Consider the following 20828-nt stretch of genomic DNA (forward strand, 5'->3'; position numbering starts at 1 on the left):
GTACTGTAATCACAAAAGACGTGTAAATACTCTTCTTGATTTCGTCTGTGTGTAACATCTGTTGCTCCACAGCCCTGGGGGCCTATTCTGTATCGTTCATACCGATTGGTGCAGTTGGCTACCCTCGGTAATGACGTCATTTTCGGTTCTTTATCCGAAGTTCCTATTCAAATGGTTCAAATGGCTCTGAGCACTATGGGATTTAACTTTTGAGGTCATCAGTCCCCTAGAACTTAGAACTATTTAAACCTAACTAACCTAAGGACATCACACACATCCATGCCCGAGGCAGGATTCGAACCTGCGACCGTAGCGGTCACGCGGTTGCAGACTGTAGCACATCGAACTGCTCGGCCACCCCGGGCGGCATTCCTATTCAGTAAGCTTCTCAGATCTAATACCGATCGGTCCTCCCGCCGATTTTTCAACAACTAAACCGACAGGTTTTGGATTTTGGTACGGCCCTCTCGTTCGTTTTGGTGTGGTTATTTAGACCTAGAATTCGTTATTTAAACATAATGAGCGGTTTTAGCTTCGGATTTAGTGATCCTGTTGCTGAAGAATCAAAAGGGCGCGTCCGGGTGGAAAGTGAGGTCTTTGTTAGATATATGGTTTGTATTGTTGTTGCTGTGACTAATTTTAACATCAAATAACAGTTTCGGTCAATATTCTCACGAAATACCCGTTATTTTTACGTAGTTAAGAGTTTACAAATTCATTAAATTTCAAAAGGTCGGCTCTGTTTACCTATATCACACGAATGTTACCTGAAATTACTAGTGACTTCTCGTACATTTTCAGCAATTGGTTTACTTATTAACTATCGAAAAGTGTTTAAAAATTTTAAGAAATAACGGAAAGCAATTTTGTAAAGCCTGATGGAAGAAACCTTCCAAAATCTCTTGCATTTACGGCTTACGCCCGAATCAGGAGTCGGCCTGTGTCTCTCTCGACTGGAATTATGTAAAATAAAGCCCTGAGAGCACGTGAGTTGAAAATATTTTTTTTCCTCTTCCTGTTGGTAACACATTCTGAGACATTGTCAATCATCAAAGTTAAGTATTTTATTTACATGCAAGAGCTCGCTTTGTCAGTAATGAGTACCCTCGATTTCGTGACCTTCATATGTTTAAGAAATGAAAGATGAACTTGCTGTGCGTGAAACATCTGACAGTGACATTTATAGTTTTCTCGTCACAAATACTTCACAATTTTTTTCTGAATACTTATCGATCTCCGAGTGTGTCGTCAGACAGGAATCTAAAAGCACAACTTTAATTACTGGGAATGAAACTCGCAGGAATCGTCTTTATACTCTTGCTTGTCACAAGTATTTATCTGCGATCGAATCCTTAACAATAGTAGACAGAGATAAAAGATCCCACCATAATATTTTTAGACTATACCGCAATATATGAAACATTTTGATTAATCAGATGCATGTCACAAAATACAAAGAACTTCAGTAACTGCACTCGCCCACGCTCTCGAAAAGCCGTTTCTCAAATTTTGTTTTTAAGAACCAAATAGTTCATGTATCATACAGGGACGTAGGCTACTTCATCATTTGGATCCTTAGGAGCGAGTTACAACTACAATCCATGCGTCTTGTTATCCTTTGACACTGTGTTCAACAATTTTCTGGGTTCATGGAGGTATATTCAAATACAAATGGTTCAAATGGCTCTGAGCACAATGTGACTTATCATCTCAGGTCATCAGTCCCCTAGAGCTTAGAACTACTTAAACCTAACATCACACACATCCATGCCCGAGACAGGATTCGAACCTGCGACCGTAGCGGTCGCGCGGTTCCAGACTGAAGCGCCTAAAACCGCTCGGCTACCTACGACCGGCGAGGTATGTTCCATTTATGCATCTAAATGAGGGCAGTTTTTTTATTGCCATACACGTTTCGCTTCTTTTATTTGTGAAGCATCTTCACAAACAAAAGAAGCGAAACGCGTATGGAAATAAATACTTGGTCTCCGCTAGCGGCAGTCGCCGCTGGCCCTTGTGCGATAGCGGATCATGAAAAATAGTCATCACGGTTACTTTAGAAGGTAAACAGAATGACAGCACACCGAGTGGCAGAAAAACAAGTGCTACAAACCGAAGTACCTCTGCTGAAATGGCATCTTCGGTAACACCTTCAGATGCGTCGACTGTGGAAAAGATCGCCGTAGTTGACGATATTCTTACGGAACTTCAAAACGAACTGAGGCATAAAAGAACCTTAACAGTGAAAAACTAAATCTAGGCATTCGTCACCACTCAAGTAAAATTATAAAAGCAGAATGAGGAGTTAAAAAAACAATGAGTGTTTACGTAAGAAATTAGTTAACGCTAGTGCACCAGATGCGCTGGAACGAATTCACCGTCTGGAATCAGAAATAACTGATCTGAAAACAGAAAGTCAAAGACTAAGAACAGAAAGTAAGTCAACTACACTGTTCTTTGCGGCAGTTGACGCCGCTGGCATAGTTTCAAAATCGAAGAGCAAAGTAGAAGAACGCATACAGCAAGCCAAATCAAAACAGTCGAGCGTTCTCGTCATCAAATCGGAAAACAATCAAGACGCTAAGATCACACGTGAAACAATCACTGAAACAATCAATCACAGACCAGGCAAAGTAAAAATGAAAGCAATTAGATCCGCAGCAGACACAGTTATCTTAGAAACGGAAACACAAGTAGATACAAGGAAAACCATAAAAGAACTTCCCGACTAAAAGATATTAGATGTGAAGGACCGACGCAACTCCAACCACTCCCTGCAGAGTATCAGGTCGCAACTAGTGTAACTGATCAGGACTTTAGGAGGAACTATATGGGATCAACTTACGTGAACACGTCACTAAGGAAGAGTTCTTGAGGAAGTAAAAAAAACAAGATAGGACCAAAAGGTAAACGAACAGTTAACGTCCTGGAAGCCATTCCAAGGCTTCGTTTCTGGCTGGTGCAAAGAGAAAGAGTTTATATTCAGCTGAAGTCCTTAACCATCAAAGATTTTGTGGCTGTTGAGAAATATATCAATCGCTGGGGCCTAGGTCACCCGCCAAGACTTTGTGATGAAGAACCAATCACCGAGCGAGGTGGCGCAGTGGTTAGACACTGGACTCGCATTCGGGAGGACGACAGTACAATCCCGCGTCCGGCTATCCTGATTTAGGTTTTCCATGATTTCCCTAAATCGCTCCAGGCAAATGCGGGGATGGTTCCTTTGAAAGGGCACGGCCGACTTCCTTCCCCGTCCTTCCCTAATCCGATGAGACCGATGACCTCGCTGTCTGGTCTCCTTCCCCAAACAAACATACAAACAAGAACCAATCTGTGGAAAAGTGCGAAGCCAGGCCACAAGAAGTTAGAGAGCCGATAGGAAGCCGCAGTTGCATATGTGCCATGCAGATACAGAAACAGGAGATAAGGCAGAAGGACCTGAGTGCCCTACCTACAAGCAATTGTACGAGAGGCAAATAGAACGCATCGAATAGGACATTACGGAGAACGTTCAGTAACACAGAGCACGACTACAACGGTCAGACACTAACGCCCTCCTTAAATACAGGTACAGATATGCAAAGAATCCATACAAGCTAGCGCAGACATTAGTCTCCGTCACCTAAAACGAGAGATTGGCGGCGTGCTATCGCTTGGCGACAACTTCTGGATATAGCACAATTAACAGATCTAAAATCGAACATTCTTACATCGTTGCAAACGTGTGACATAATACAGCAATACTGAAATGCCTGGGCTAGCAGGCCAGAGCAGGTTAAGTTGTGGAAAGTGGCCAAAACAGGTTGCTGTCAGTTGCACTCAACATACAAACTTTATTAATCAACACACAATATTACAATAAGAATGCAAAACACTCAAAATTTTAGTCGACCTCCTTGATTAACTTTGGATCGACTGAAGGCCACACTTAAAATGGAAGACACAAGGCCTAAGAAAAAATGGAAATACAAGGTTCTTCTGGAGGTTTCAACCAAGAATATTTTCTAAATCTTCAATATAATCGGCTGAAGGCCTTAGCAGTTTAATTTTAATGGAACTTAGTTGTAGTTTGCATATTCAATAAAAAGAGTTTCAATCAAAAGGCAGAAGGCCCTATCTTAAAACACTGAATGCAAAATTCGGCTGATGGCCCAATACAAAAGCATCACAATCTTATGCCTTAAGGGCAATACAAGAACATTAATTTAAGAGATACTGAAACTCGGCGGAAGGCCACACATCAAGACAATAATTTAACTGCTTAAGGCCATAAATGATTTGATGTAAAATTCAGCTAAAAGCCCCATATAAGAAATAACAATCTTATAACTGAAGGGCAAGAGAGAAACATTAATTTAGGATGTATAAAAACTCGGCTGAAGGTCACACATCAACCAAATAACTAAAATACAAACAGGGAAATTACTACATAACACAAAAGGAATGGCACTCAGAAGTTTCCAAGGGTCGGCTTGGGACTGTAACACTAACGCCCGTTTAGGTGAGACAGGCAGCCTGTCCAACGACTTCTTAATCTGGAGACAACCCAACCGACAGACAGCCGATCGACAAATCAACCAAATCAGATCCTCTCCACGCAACCAGCAAAAACGACCACAAGATTTCAATACAACGACACAGAGAATATTGGCGCCCACAACTACCAACAACACCTCAGCTGTCGAACTACACGCCGTGCTGGACAGCAACAACACGACGAGGAAAATACACTGCCGAAAACTATGTCAACGACCAGGGCAGGTAACGGGAACGTCAACGGCCACAGGGCATAAGATACCGCTGGTGAACTTCAATTACAGGAAGTAAATTAAGTTAAATTTCACAGGAAAACTTAAATACACACACATTGTTGCTCGCGGGAATGTCCCAAAGCGACAACCAGGATCAAACGAAGAAATGTAAACAGTTGAGGCTCGATAGTAAGTGAGGACTCAACTTTTATGTCCGAGATCGGTGGGCGACGAACTTTGTAGCACTCGCAAGCAGCACCTCACACTCCGACCGCGTGTGCACGTCGTCGCCGTCAGCGGCTACAGCACGACTCCGCGTGAAGGGGGCTTGCTTGCTGCTCCAAGCCAACAGACCGACTGGACTGCTGGTCCGTTCGCGACAGCTGTTCCGTCTCCAACTGACTGACTGCCTTCGGGCAGACGACGTCCCGGAGACACTGGCTCGGACCCAACCATACAGAGGGAACAAAATCGGAATATCTTCAGAGGCGCTACGGTCGCCGGTTCGAATCCTGCCTCGGGCATGGATGTGTGTAATGTCCTTAGGTTAGTTAGGTTTAAGTAGTTCTAAGTCCCATAGTGCTCAGAGCCATTTGAAGCATTTTATTGGCACAGGAATGAACCGACGCAAATACACGTCGTCGATGAGACGACCGACCGAACGACCAACCAACGCTCGTCCCCAATGTGGACCTCACTGGGGCTCTGTGCACGACTGCACTGGTGCCGCGTCGAGACCGCGCTGCTGGTCCTTCTCCAACTGGATGCCAGACACACGACGACCCGCAAATACTATGGGTCGCGCTGAGATAGTAGGACAGCGCCTTTAACGAGGCGCGCTTCTGCTGCCACTCACGGGCAGACAAGACAGCAATTCAGTGACGCCAGTATTAATTAAAATGACGAGGCGGCCGTACAGTAAAAACAAGATGTTACATAATAGATGGCACGAACATGAGTCACGCACGGCTCAGATATTTTAACATCACTGATTAATTAGACGACATGTGTATGCAGGGAATCATTGCGTGCTACGTAGGAGCGCAGATAAAACACGAAATGTTCCAGTGGGCAATCTTCAAAAAATCTTCAAACGTGTGTGCATTCCTAAGCGACCAAACTGCTTAGGTAATCGGTTCCTAGACTTACACACTACTTAAACTAAATTATGCTAAGAACAACACTCACGCCCATGGCAGCTGAAGGACTCGAACCTCCATGACATGGCGCCTCTAACTGCGCGACCACTCTGCGTGGCAGCAATCTTCCAGAACAGACTTCTCCTAAGAGTGGAAGAGCTTGAAGAAGACGTTTCCAGCCAATTTAGTGGGAAATGTAACAAAACAAGCAGGAAACAATCAGAAAATGATGATCCATGGTACCTTAGTGATACCAACACACATTCATCTCACAACAGCGAGAAAAAAGGAACAGATAGACATACAGACACACCAGCACAAATAACAAAAAAACGTACAATACCTGTTAACAGTTCGCTAAGTCGAAGCACATCATTAAAGTTACATTCAGAATACGACTCTAGCAAGTTTAATGGCTCTGAGCACTATGGGACTTAACTTCTGTGGTCATCAGTCCCCTAGAACTTAGAACTACTTAAACCTAACTAACCTAATGATATCAGACACATCCATGCCCGTGGTAGTATTCGAACCTGCGACCGTACCGGTCTCGCGGTACCAGACTGTAGCGCCTAGAGCCGCACCGCCACTCCGGCCGGCTTCTAGCAAGTTAGGACCATACGTAATGCCTGTTCGTTTTACATGTGGTGGCAGCACACACAGTACAGAGACAAAGGGAAACAGCCACAAGGAAAACACTCAGCTACAAAATAACATAAGATTGCCAAACAATATTCCAAAAAACGAGATACTGAAAGTCCAGTGATAAATACATACAAATAATTTTCTAATAATACAGTTAAAAATACTTCATCCACACACACTTCCCAGTGTACATAAATAATAGAGGAAGACAAATATCCGGATGATTCACAGGACACACATAGAAACCCCAAACAACAGAGTAGTAACGTAACTGACTGTCATAATCTTGAGAGCAACTTACGCATTAGTAAATTGGAAAATAGGGAAATTTTCGGAACTGCTCTGCGTCTCGTGACACACGTCAGTCACCCGGAGGGGAAAAAATATCTTTCGCTATAACAGAGCACACCGAGAGATTGATAATTAGGACTGAGAACCTGCCAAATGACCATCGTGAGCTCTGAATACACTTAGGACAAGCTTGCGCACGAAGAGGTGAAGGTTTAAACACAGATAAAGTTCAAAACGACTTCGTCAGAGCGCATGGTCGCGTTTATTACGGCCATAAGGAGACAACACCCAAGTGTTGTGCCTTACCTAGGTACCCCCCGCTGTGAAGATCTTACAACTAAAGTGCAATAGGAGCGCTTTTGCTGGAATGGAACTGGGTATACTTCTGAACGAAGTATAGACTGATACAATCGGTGTGCAAGAGCCATAGTTACGTGGCGGGAGATATCCAGGCCTTCCCAAATATCTAGTAACAATTACCGGGATCCGAAATGCCAAGGCTGCAATTGTAATAGCGAACACAAATCACATAGTCACAAAAAAAAAAACAACTTTGTTCTGAATATGTAGCCACAGCTGAAATTGGTCATGGATTCAAATCTTGGATTATCACATTCAGACTAAAATAGTATTCATATGACATAGAGCCTTTCGCTGACTAAATAAGAGAGACAGCACAATTTTCAAGGGACAAAAGATTAGTCATACTTAGTGACAGCAATACGGGGTCGACTCTGTTGCTCCCTGTGAGAGCAAACAATAAAGGACAAATCGTAGTTGACACAATAAATGAATGCAGCCTCTTTGTTTTAAATAAAGCTGAACAAACACCTACATACTGCAATAACTCAGGAGGATCCAGCAAATATTGACATATCACAAGTAAACTCGGAGTCCATAATATTTTTCAACAAATGGGAAGTACTAGAAAATGCCGCACACAGTGACCACAAGACCATACTCATCCACACAAACACATACACAAACATGCAAACTTCACATCTAAAAAATAAAAAAAGGCTTCTTCTAAACAAAACTGACTAGCAAAAATTAAGTGACGTTGTTGACGAATTTTCCCTCACTACAGTCGTCGTATCATAGACTATACAGCTAACATTCTGACGGATCTGCTTCAAAAAGCGCAGGTATCCCAAAGACCGACTGTGCGCCGAAACAGAAACTCCTCTGATCCACTGAGTTAACAAAACTAAGGAAAGACGCTGGAGACAAAAGAAAACATTACCAGAAATCAAAAACAGCACAAGAGAGGCCGATAAGATTGGAAAATATCGCGTACCAACGTAAAAATACAAAAACAAATTATACATGACTAGACAGGATCACTGGAACAATTTTGTCAAAATTCAGCTAGAAAACAATACATGGGTGTGGGGTGAACCATTTAAATTTCTAACAGGTAAGGTAAAGGTGCTGTCAGTACTGTCAACTCTTAGGCGCACAGATGGCACTGCTGCAAGGGGCTGGAGATGTTCGGCATAACTCCTACTGAACAAGCTTCTTCTTCCTGATCCTCACGAAAAGGCGAATGACCAGCAACATCATACATACTTAAGATGACACATGAAGAACACCTACGCAAATGGCCCCGTTACCTTTGCCCAAGAAGAATTAGCGTTAGCAATAAAACAATTGAAGAATAAGAAGACTCCCAGTCCAGAGGTCTTACACTCAGTAACACGAAAAAAATACTTTTGCACAGGTTACCACCTTCCTAACAGAGTTACTGAATAAATCACTGCTGCAAGGTAGGTTTCCTGCCACGTGTAAAACAGCGAACGTAGTAATCAACAAAAATTTAGAGGATCGGGACCCAACAGACCCAAAGACCTACAGGCCCATCTGTCTCTTGAAGACTTTGACTAAGGTGCAGGAGAGGCCCAGTGTAATAGGCTACAGTCAAACGGGCTTTAATCCATGGTTTTAGACCAAAAAGCTCAATAGACAATGCAGTTAACCGCGCTCTGTAAATAGTAAAGGACACACAACAAAATACGCAGTAACAATAGCAATAGATATAGCACTCGCATTCGACAATCTCTTATCGCCTGCGTTGTTCGCAAGCCTACAAGAGATGCAGACGCCAACAGCCTTTTACTAAAAGTACTGTAATAGGGCGCACTTGTATGTGGCGCCAGAATAATATAAGAATATTAATAAATTAAAATGAAACTAGAGTACTATAAACGATGAAAGTCTCTGATGCACTCGATAATACGGATAATGACTTTGCGCGAGCTGCTAGTGTTGGAGTAAGAGAGCGCTTGGCGCTCAGTTGTAGGTGGCTGTCTGTGAGGCAAAGACGATAAGAGTAGGCAGTTTTTGTGGGGTGCTGTGTGAAGCCACCAAGAGTTAGATTAATGTAGGTATATCAATATTGTTCAACATGGAAGCAGAAGTCTTCATGCAACTAAGGTAAAGATATTAAATAATTATGATTCCTGTTTTTGCCAGAGCGTTCATATATATGAGTTAGCTGATAATTTGTAATTGTTGAGTAACACCAGAATGTTTGTAAAAGGTTTTTGAAATACTTTTAAGATTTGTTAACAAAACTGTGTGTAAACTGATTATTTGCATTTAAGTTGGATTAATGTAATTAGATAATACTTGCTGTTTAAATCTTATTGTTTGTGAATCAATTGTGAGTAATGTAACTTCATTTGCTACTTGTTTTTGAAAAGACAAACTTAACTTGCAATATAATTTTGCTAAAAAAACTGAGTCTTAGTAATTCACCGTAATCAGTACCGCCTTCCTGGCCAGGTCATATATTTTTCAAAGAAGTTGGATTTTCTTAAATGTCGTTTATCAGCCAAATGAATTTCATGTGCATTTCAAGTATTACGGCCAGTATTCCACACTGCTGAGCTTGTATTTAGCATATTTATATCTTTTATATGAGAGACCAGAATATATCGCATTCCACCGTTGCTGCTTTAGAGATAAGACAATTTAATTAATTTGTTATGTGCACAGGGACCAAAGTTATTAGTTTTGAACAGGGCCATAGGATTCAGTGCTTAAGGGGCTGAATGTATTTTGCAGTGACTCTATCTTTTTATTGATATTAGGAGCTGCATTGACCAATCGATTCGTAAAGTTTTGCTAACAATAACACAGAGTAAGCACACCATTTGCAATTACAAGACACAACACGACAGTTCGAGTTCAATACTCATTCCACAGGTCCCACATTCATTCAACGTAATCTTAAAGTTATAATTTTTAAAGAAAGTTACAATACAATAGTTTACTCGACTACTGCGAAGATGGGGCAGTGCAGTGTCAAGCAGGAACACAAAAGATTTTCAAGAAAATAACAAAAGGATGCGCACAAGGATCAATGTGTGGGCGAATTTTCTAGCTTGTTGCCACAGAACCGCTCCTAAACAATTCTCACGAAGGTGATAGGGTGAAGTCTATTGTATCCTATGCTGAAGATCTGCTAGCAGTAATAACTGCGATCTCGAGAACGCAACTCGAAAGCAACGCTACGCAACTGCTTATAAAAATAAGTGACTGGTGTAGCCATAAGAAACTCACAGTTGTGGCAAACAAGACAGTATATTTACTGACCAAAGGGGCCTGCAGAAGCCCCACTATTAGGCTGAACATCTGTAGGATACAGACGAAAATAAAAACAAGGTACCTCGGGATACACCTCGACGAATGATTGACATTCAACTAGCACACAAGACATCCAAGTGAAAAAGCGACAAGATTAATACACAAACTCGTCACTGTAAACTCAAATCACTACAGACTACCATAGCAGAGACTGCGAATGTGTCATGCAGCCTTCTTAGAATCTATAACGTGTTTCGCAGCAAGTGCCTTGGCACATCGACTGTCATTCACGACCCAAAAACCATTGTGAGGCGTGGACAAAGAGGTGTATTGCTCAGAATGTCAGGGGCATTTGGCACCACGCCTGTGGAGGCCCTATGGGTTGTACATGCAACATACCCTACTGACCTAACCATTGGACACAGAGCAGCAGCATTGTGTCTCAAAAGATGTAGACTGGGTAACGTATGTCAGATAACAGGGGAGCATATTATAGAAAAACGCCAATTAAATCTATGGAAAGTTGGAAACTAGCAAAAAGAATGAGAAACATCTGAAAAGGGCCGTCGGGTTTTCTGTTACTTCCTAAACATCCAGAAACTGTTGAGGTTCAGACATGTTGACCCAAGTCGCGGTATGGTAGACTTCCTGACGGGCCATGACCCCTAGCCTATAAACCTGCGTCGCTTTGACCGTAGGCAAAATGATATGTCTGAATGTGGACCACATGAATCTCCCAACTACTTAACATTAAAATGTGCCACATTCACCCACGTAAGGCCGGCGTCAGTAATCGAAGATATAGGGCAAGCTTTAAGAGACCCAGATAGCTGGAGAAGCTTAACCGAATCATTGACGAAATATCAAGAACGCTACACAAGACTTACAAGCAGTAACAACTACATACCAGATCACGGCCCGAAAGAAGCCCTACACCATATCAAGATGCAAGCGACAAGAGAGATTCAAACACTGATATGAAACAATCACATAAACACGGATGATGAGATGAACATCCTAATATCACCAGCTATATATACGGCACAGAAGCAGATCAAATGACTGCTACAATGCTATAAGAAATACAAAGATGGATTTTAGGAATGAGCTAGTAATGAAAATAAAACAACGAATTTTCCTGCTTGCATACATAAAACAAGTAATTATTTACTTATTTGGATCATTATTTTCAACATGCAAATTTTTGAATTGTGGAAATGTATAAGATGGAAAAGGTAAAACACGTGAACGTTATAAAAGTGTGCGTTAACGTACATATGCATTATAGTAAGGCGTAAATAAACAAACACAAACGCACAATATAGATAAGAAGTGTCATTCGGGGAGTGAGACTCGAGGTGTCTTACCGAGCTCCTCTTCCGCTTAAGGCGCGGGTAAGTGGAGGAAGCAATTGTAGTAACGTATAGTATTGTCATATCTTATACACAAATCATGTTGAGTTAATATCACAAGATACATACATCTAGCAGCATCATAGAAGAACATAATATGCTAATTCAGGTGAGACAGGCTAGAAGTGTTTACTGAAGCCATCCCCCTTGAAATAGTTAAGTAAAGGGACCTATTTTGCTATCTAAATCTTTCCCATCGTGTATTTCTTTTTTAAGAGAAGTAATTTTTTCCCAGTTGTACTTTGTGTATATTGTTTCTCTTTTTTCTTCTTAAATTAACAATTTAATTGTATAAAAAAACGAGAAAAACACTAAAATTCTGAAGATTGTCTAGTTTGTACTAGCAAACGATCCTCTATAGTTACCGAGGTGGTGGGACACTCTGTAATGTTAGTAAATAAATAATAAATAAACGTGCGCAATATTATTTCTTGTTTAAGGTCTCTGACCACACTGGCAGAAAACGTTTCTCGTGGCGTATTCACGTCTTCATCTTCATTTCTTATAGGTCAGTGGTTCCCAACAGGTGGTCCGAGGACCCCCAGGGGTCCGCGAGCTATGCCAGAGGGGTCGGCAAGCTGCTATTAGAATAAAAAATATATTAAATATATTTCGTATTGTAACAGATTTTTAGTTTTTGCCGCTTCATGCATGAGCAGAGCTTTAGTGAACGCTAATTTCAGCGTCTAGCGTCTTCCTAGAGCCAACTGACACTAGCACATTCTAGCGCAAAACTAGAATTAGACAGATGCAAATAGTTTTGCTGAATGCCGTTAGACTACGAGCGTTGCCTCTTTGCACCTGACAACTGACAGTCACTTTACACAGAAACTCAAATTTCAGACGGCAATCGGCCATTGTTAATTTATTTCCAGTGCTTTCACAGACCGTATTGTTTACATATTCAGCATTCCGTATTAAAACAGTACTGTTTGTGAAGCGAAGTTCTTTGGGGAATCTACAGTTCGCGTAGTTAAAAATGGACCATTAGTTAAAATGTTGTTCGTTAAAACGAGAAAAGCCTACAGATGAAGAGGAAGATAATGCTAAACACCCAATTTTGAAGACAAAGATTTTCAGCAATAATCAAAAATTTAACAGTAACAATGATGGCTAAATTGAAAAAGTTTTAAGCTTAATATTTTTTCAATAACGAATATGTCAATGTTTTTCTAACTATCAAAAACAGAAAACGTATAAAAAGACTCTTAATTTGGATTTTTCAGGTACTTGGTACTGTGATATGACAAGTTACCACTCATGCTTGATGAGGGGGACCTCTAGAAAATTTTGTTGGGTGCCCCTGTTATAGAGTATTGGCATCGTAGGCTACGCTGTCTGTCGACGAGGAAACAATATTCGTATGTGGTATTGCACTGTTAATCTTCAGAATTGTAATCAAACGAGGAGAAATGAGTAGTTGCCTTGATGGTCGTCATTATGTTATATAAAATTTGGCACAGATGGCCTACTACAGCAGCTTTCCGTTACTCTTCGTTTTCCAGCAACTGGCGATCCATTTCAGAGCCTAACATATATGCTTTAGTTTTTAAGTAAGCCATGTCTCAAACAGTGCGTGAAGTTTTCGCAGCACTGGTTGAGAGCGTGAAGGATTACATAACTGTACTCGTAAATTATTTTTAAAAATATGTCGACATACGGAGTGTAGCCATGTATGGAAGTGAAATATGGACGATAAATAGTTTGGACAAGAATAGAAGCTTTAGAAATGCGGTGCTACAGAAGAATGCTGAAGATTAGATGGGTAGATCACATAACTAATGAGGAGCTATGGAATAGAATTGGGGAGAGGAGGAGTTTGTGGCACAATTTGACAAGAAGAAGGGACCGGTTGATAGGACATCAAGGCATCAAGGCATCAAGGGACCACAAAGTTAGCATTGGAGGGCAGCGTGGAGAGTAAAAATCGTAGAGGGAGACCAAGAGATGAATACACTAATCAGATTCAGAAGGATGTACGTTGCAATAAGTACTGGGAGATGAAGCAGCTTGCACAGGATAGAGTACCATGGAGAGCTGCATCTAACCAGTCTTAGGACTGAAGACAACAACAACAACAACCTACATTGTAGATAGTCTCAGTACATTATCAATAACAACTTCATTTATTTCGTCAGTATCTGACAGGAGAATCGCTACTGTTCGATGCCCCTGCCACATCCACACTCACTGAAGACACTGTGTGCTTGCTGTATGGAATAGTGAAAGTTTACGGTATTTGCATGGAACATACGTTGCGTAGCCACCACACTCGTCTATCTCTATGTTCTCTCCCTCGTCTTTCTCCTTAAGTAAATTAGTTAGTAAATGACAAGCTGTAAGCTGTCTGGGATTCCGCCCACCTGCTTCTACCGTTTTGGCAAAGGAGTAATAGTAGTAGGAGGAGGAGTTGGCGTACTGGGAGGATCAGACCCTTCGACGTCTACTTCTTCCTTTTAGAAGGCTAAATCTTACGAAACCTGATATCATATATACACTCCTGGAAATGGAAAAAAGAACACATTGACACCGGTGTGTCAGACCCACCATACTTGCTCCGGACACTGCGAGAGGGCTGTACAAGCAATGATCACACGCACGGCACAGCGGACACACCAGGAACCGCGGTGTTGGCCGTCGAATGGCGCTAGCTGCACAGCATTTGGCACCGCCGCCGTCAGTGTCAGCCAGTTTGCCGTGGCATACGGAGCTCCATCGCAGTCTTTAACACTGGTATCATGCCGCGACAGTGTGGACGTGAACCGTATGTGCAGTTGACGGACTTTGAGCGAGGGCGTATAGTGGGCATGCGGGAGGCCGGGGGGACGTACCGACGAATTGCTCAACACGTGGGGCGTGAGGTCTCCACAGTACATCGATGTTGTAGCCAGTGGTCGGCGGAAGGTGCACGTGCCCGTCGACCTGGGACCGGACCGCAGCGACGCACGGATGCACGCCAAGACCGTAGGATCCTACGCAGTGCCATAGGGGACCGCATCGCCACTTCCCAGCAAATTAGGGACACTGTTGCTCCTGGGGTATCGGCGAGGACCATTCGCAACCGTCTCCATGAAGCTGGGCTACGGTCCCGCACACCGTTAGGCCGTCTTCCGCTCACGCCCCAACATCGTGCAGCCCGCCTCCAGTGGTGTTGCGACAGGCGTGAATGGAGGGACGAATGGAGACGTGTCGTCTTCAGCGATGAGAGTCGCTTCTGCCTTGGTGCCAATGATGGTCGTATGCGTGTTTGGCGCTGTGCAGGTGAGCGCCACAATCAGGACTGCATACGACCGAGGCACACAGGGCCAACACCCGGCATCATGGTGTGGGGAGCGATCTCCTACACTGGCCATAAACCTCTGGTGATCGTCGAGGGGACACTGAATAGTGAACGGTACATCCAAACCGTCATCGAACCCATCGTTCTACCATTCCTAGACCGGCTAGGGAACTTGCTGTTCCAACAGGACAATGCACGTCCGCATGTATCCCGTGCCACCCAACGTGCTCTAGAAGGTGTAAGTCAACTACACTGGCCAGCAAGATCTCCGGATCTGTCCCCCATTGAGCATGTTTGGGACTGGATGAAGCGTCGTCTCACGCGGTCTGCACGTCCAGCACGAACGCTGGTCCAACTGAGGCGCCAGGTGGAAATGGCATGGCAAGCCGTTCCACAGGACTACATCCAGCATTGTGCATGCTCTGTTGCCTGTGTCTATGTGCCTGTGGTTCTGTCAGTGTGATCATGTGATGTATCTGGCTCCAGGAATGTGTCAATAAAGTTTCCCCTTCCTGGGACAATAAATTCACGCTGTTCTTATTTCAATTTCCAGGAGTGTATCTCTCTTAGAAACCAGCGACTGAAAATACAGTTCAAAATACGAATAACGACTAGCAAAAGTATACCTCTTTGTCCAGTGTACACTTTGTTTCTTTCGATTCATGTATATCACCATAAAAGAAGGCAGTATACATGGAAGAAGCCTGGAGATACTGATAGGTTTCATATAGATTACATAATGGTAAGACAGAGATTTAGGAACCAGGTTTTAAATTGTAAGACATTTCCAGGGGCAGATGTAGACTCTTACCACAATCTATTGTTTATGACTTGTAGATTAAAACTAAAGAAACTCCAAAAAGGTGGGAATTTAAGGAGATGGGACCGGGATAAACTAAAAGAACCAGAGGTTGTACAGAGTTTCAGGGAGAGCATGAGGGAGCAATTGACAGGAATGAGGGAAAGAAATACGGTAGAAAAAGAATGGGTAGCTTTGAGGGATTAAGTAGTGAAGGCATCAGAGGACCAAGTAGGTAAAAAGACGAAGGCTACTAAAAATCCTTGGGTAACAGAAGAAATATTGAATTTAGTTGATGAGAGGAGAAAATATAAAAATGCAGTAAATGAAGCAGGCAAAAAGGAATACAGACGTCTCAAAAATGAGATAGACAGGAAATGCAAAATGGCTAAGCAGGGATGGCTAGACGACAAATGTAAGGATGTAGAGGCACATCTCACTAAGGGTAAGATAGATACTGCCTACAGGAAAATTAAAGAGACCTTTGGAGATAAGAGAACCACGTGTATGAACATCAAGAGCTCAGATGGAAACCCAGCTCTAAGCAAAGAAGGGAAAGCAGAAAGTTGGAAGGAGTATATAGAGGGTCTATACAAGGGCGATGTAATTGAGGAAAATATTATGGAAATGGAAGAGGATGTAGATGAAGATGAAATGGGAGATACGATACTGCGTGAAGAGTTTGACAGAGCACTGAAAGACCTGAGTCGAAACAAGGCCCCCGGAATAGACAACATTCCATTGGAACTACTGACGGCCTTGGGAGAGCCAGTCCTGACAAAACTCTACCAGCTGGTGAGCAAGATGTATGAGACAGGCGAAATACCCTCAGACTTCAAGAAGAATATAATAATTCTAATCCCAATGAAAGCAGGTGTTGACAGATGTGAAAATTACCGTACTATCAGTTTAATAAGTCCCAGCTGCAAAATACTAACGCGAAATCTTTACAGACGAATGGAAAAGTTAGTAGAAGCCGACCTCGGGGAAGATCAGTTTGGATTCCGTATAAAAGTTGGAACACGTGAGGCAATACTGTCCATACGACTTATCTTAGAAGCTAGATTAAGGACGGGCAAACCTACGTTTCTAGCATTTGTAGACTTAGAGAAAGCTTTTGACAATGTTGATTGCAATACTCTCTTTCAAATTATGAAGGTTGCAGGTGTAAAATACAGGGAGCGAAAGGCTATTCACCATATGGCAGTTATAAGAGTCGAGGGACATGAAAGGGAAGCAATAGTTGGGAAAGGAGTGAGATAGGGTTGTAGTCTCTCCCCGATGTTATTCAATCTGTATATTGAGCAAGCAGTGAAGGAAACAAAAGAAAAATTCGGAGTAGGTATTAAAATCCATGGAGAAGAAATAAAAATGTTGAGGTCCGCCGATTACATCATAATTCTGTCAGAGACAGCAAATTACTTGGAAGGGCAGTTGAACGGAATGGATAGTGTCTTGAAAGGAGGATATAAGATGAACATCAACAAAAGCAAAACGAGGATAATGGAATGTAGTCGAATTAAGTCGGGTGATGCTGAGGGAATTAGATTAGGAAATGAGACACATAAAGTAGTAAAGGAGTTTTGCTATTTGGGGAGCAAAGTAACTGATGATGGTTGAAGTAGAGAGGATATAAAATGTAGACTGGCAATGGCAAGGAAATCGTTTCTGATGAAGAGAAATTTGTTAACATCGAGTATAGATTTAAGTGTCAGGAAGTCATTTCTGAAAGTATTTGTTTGGAGTGTAGCCATGTATGGAAGTTAAACATGGACGATAACTAGTTTGAACAAGAAGAGAATAGAAGCTTTCGAAATGTGGTGCTACAGAAGAATGCTGAAGATTAGATGGGTAGATCACGTAACTAATGAGGAGGTATTGAATAGGATTGGGGAGAAGAGAAGTTTGTGGCACAACTTGACTAGAAGAAGGGATCGGTTGGTAGGACATGTTTTGAGGCATCAAGGGACCACAAATTTAGCGTTGGAGGGTAAAAATCGTAGAGGGAGACCGAGAGATGAGTACACTAAGCAGATTCAGAAGGATGTAGGTTGCAGTAGGTACTGGGAGATGAAGCAGCTTGCACAGGATAGAGTAGCATGGAGAGCTGCATCAAACCAGTCTTAAGACTGAAGACAACAACAACAACAACAACCTCCATCACTGCTGACTACTCACTCCCACCTTCCATCACTGCTGGTTGTTCACCTCCAACTGCAAGACTGACCAACCACAAACAGTCTCTTACAGGATGCGCACAGTGCAGTCGGAGATTTAATACAGAGTGCTACATAGCGCAAAAAACAAACAAACACATAAACAGCCTACTTGCAAAACTATCGAGCGTTCGGGATTCTTGCATGACTCAGTTGGAAAAATGTCAAAAATTTCCTCTAAGTTGGTTTATTGTCTCAATAAAGAGAAGCCGGCCGCAGTGGCCATGCGGTTCTAGGCGCTGTAGTCCGGAACCACGCGACTGCTACGGTCGCAGGTTCGATTCCTGCGTCGGGCATGGATGTGTGTGATGTCCTTAGGTTAGTTAGGTTTAAGTAGTTCTAAGTTCTAGGGGACTGATGACCTCAGATGTTAAGTCCCATAGTGCTCAGAGCCATTTGAACCATTTTGAATAAACAGAAAATGACTGTGAGGTCCGTGTGTAATACCCCGACATAAATTCTCCAATGTTACTGATTGTCTGTCTTACAAGTTCACACGCGAAAACAGCCGGAAGTTACTTAGTCCGACCCGATATTTTGATCTTTCTAAACAGCCACTGACCCACGACCACTTCCGAGTTAACACATTCGGTCGTTCAGTAGGCTTCTTGTAAAGAAGTGCTAGCCTTAAGTCTGAGGGTATTTCGCCTGTCTCATACATCTTGCTCACCAGCTGGTAGAGTTTTGTCATGACTGGCTCTCCCAAGGCCGTCAGTAGTTCTAATGGAATGTTGTCTACTCCGGGGGCCTTGTTTCGACTCAGGTCTTTCAGTGCTCTGTCAAACTCTTCACGCAGTATCGTATCTCCCATTTTGTCTTCATCTACATCCTCTTCTATTTCCATAATATTGTCCTCAAGTACATCACCCTTGTATAAACCTTCTATATACTCCTTCCACCTTTCTGCCTTTCCTTCTTTGCTTAGAACTGGGTTGCCATCTGAGCTCTTGATATTCATACACGTGGTTCTCTTATCTCCAAAGGTCTCTTTAATTTTCCTGTAGGCAGTATCTATCTTACCCCTAGTGAGATAAGCTTCTACATCCTTACATTTGTCCTCTAGCCATCCCTGCTTAGCCATTTTGCACTTCCTGTCGATCTCATTTTTGAGACGTCTGTATTCCTTTTTGCCTGCTTCATTTACTGCATTTTTATATTTTCTCCTTTCATTAATTAAATTCAATATTTCTTCTGTTACCCAAGGATTTCTAGCAGCCCTCGTCTTTTTACCTACTTTATCCTCTGCTGCCTTCACTACTTCATCCCTCAGAGCTACCCATTCTTCTTCTACGGTATTTCTTTCCCCTATTCCTGTCAATTGTCCCCTTATGCTCTCCCTGAAACTCTGTACAACTTCTGGTTCTTTCAGTTTATCCAGGTCCCATCTCCTTAATTTCCCACATTTTTGCAGTTTCTTCAGTTTTAATCTACAGGTCATAAGCAATAGATTGTGGTCCGAGTCCACATCTGCCCCTGGAAATGTCTTACAATTTAAAACCTGGTTCCTAAATCTCTGTCTTACCATTATATAATCTATTTGATACCTTTTAGTATCTCCAGGGTTCTTCCACGTATACAACCTTCTTTCATGATTCTTAAACCAAGTGTTAGCTATGATTAAGTTGTGCCCTGTGCAAAATTCTACTAGGCGGCTTCCTCTTTCATTTCTTAGCCCCAATCCATATTCACCTACTATGTTTCCTTCTCTCCCTTTTCCTACTGCCGAATTCCAGTCACCCATTACTATTAAATTTTCGTCTCCCTTCACTATCTGAACAATTTCTTTTATTTCATCGTACATTTCTTCAATTTCTTCATCATCTGCAGAGCTAGTTGGCATATAAACTTGTACTACTGTAGTAGGTGTGGGCTTCGTATCTATCTTGGCCACAATAATGCGTTCACTATGCTGTTTGTAGTAGCTTACCCGCATTCCTATTTTCCTATTCATTATTAAACCTACTCCTGCATTACCCCTATTTGATTTTGTGTTTATAACCCTGTAGTCACCTGACCAGAAGTCTTGTTCCTCCTGCCACCGAACTTCACTAATTCCCACTATATCTAACTTTAACCTATCCATTTCCCTTTTTAAATTTTCTAACCTACCTGCCCGATTAAGGGATCTGACATTCCACGCTCCGATCCGTAGAACGCCAGTTTTCTTTCTCCTGATAACGACATCCTCCTGAGTAGTCCCCGCCCGGAGATCCGAATGGGGGACTATTTTACCTCCGGAATATTTTACCCAAGAGGATGCCATCATCATTTAATCATACAGTAAAGCTGCATGTCCTCGGGAAAAATTACGGCTGTAGTTTCCCCTTGCTTTCAGCCGTTCGCAGTACCAGCACAGCAAGGCCGTTTTCGTTAATGTTGCAAGGCCAGATCAGTCAATCATCCAGACTGTTGCCCCTGCAACTACTGAAAAGGCTGCTGCCCCTCTTCAGGAACCACACGTTTGTCTGGCCTCTCAACAGATACCCCTCTGTTGTGGTTGCACCTACGGTACGGCCATCTGTATCGCTGAGGCACGCAAGCCTCCCCACCAACGGCAAGGTCCATGGTTCATGGGGGGGAGGTGATGGAGGTTAGAGGTTGATAATTAGCAGTGTTGGATGTTTGCAGTGCTAGCGCGAGCGGACGATCTGGACGTGTCCGACTTGGAGATTGAATATTACTCATGATTATATAATTTTGGAACTGG

The sequence above is a fragment of the Schistocerca gregaria genome, chromosome 2 (genome assembly GCF_023897955.1).
Source record: "Schistocerca gregaria isolate iqSchGreg1 chromosome 2, iqSchGreg1.2, whole genome shotgun sequence".
Lineage (NCBI taxonomy): Eukaryota > Metazoa > Arthropoda > Insecta > Orthoptera > Acrididae > Schistocerca > Schistocerca gregaria.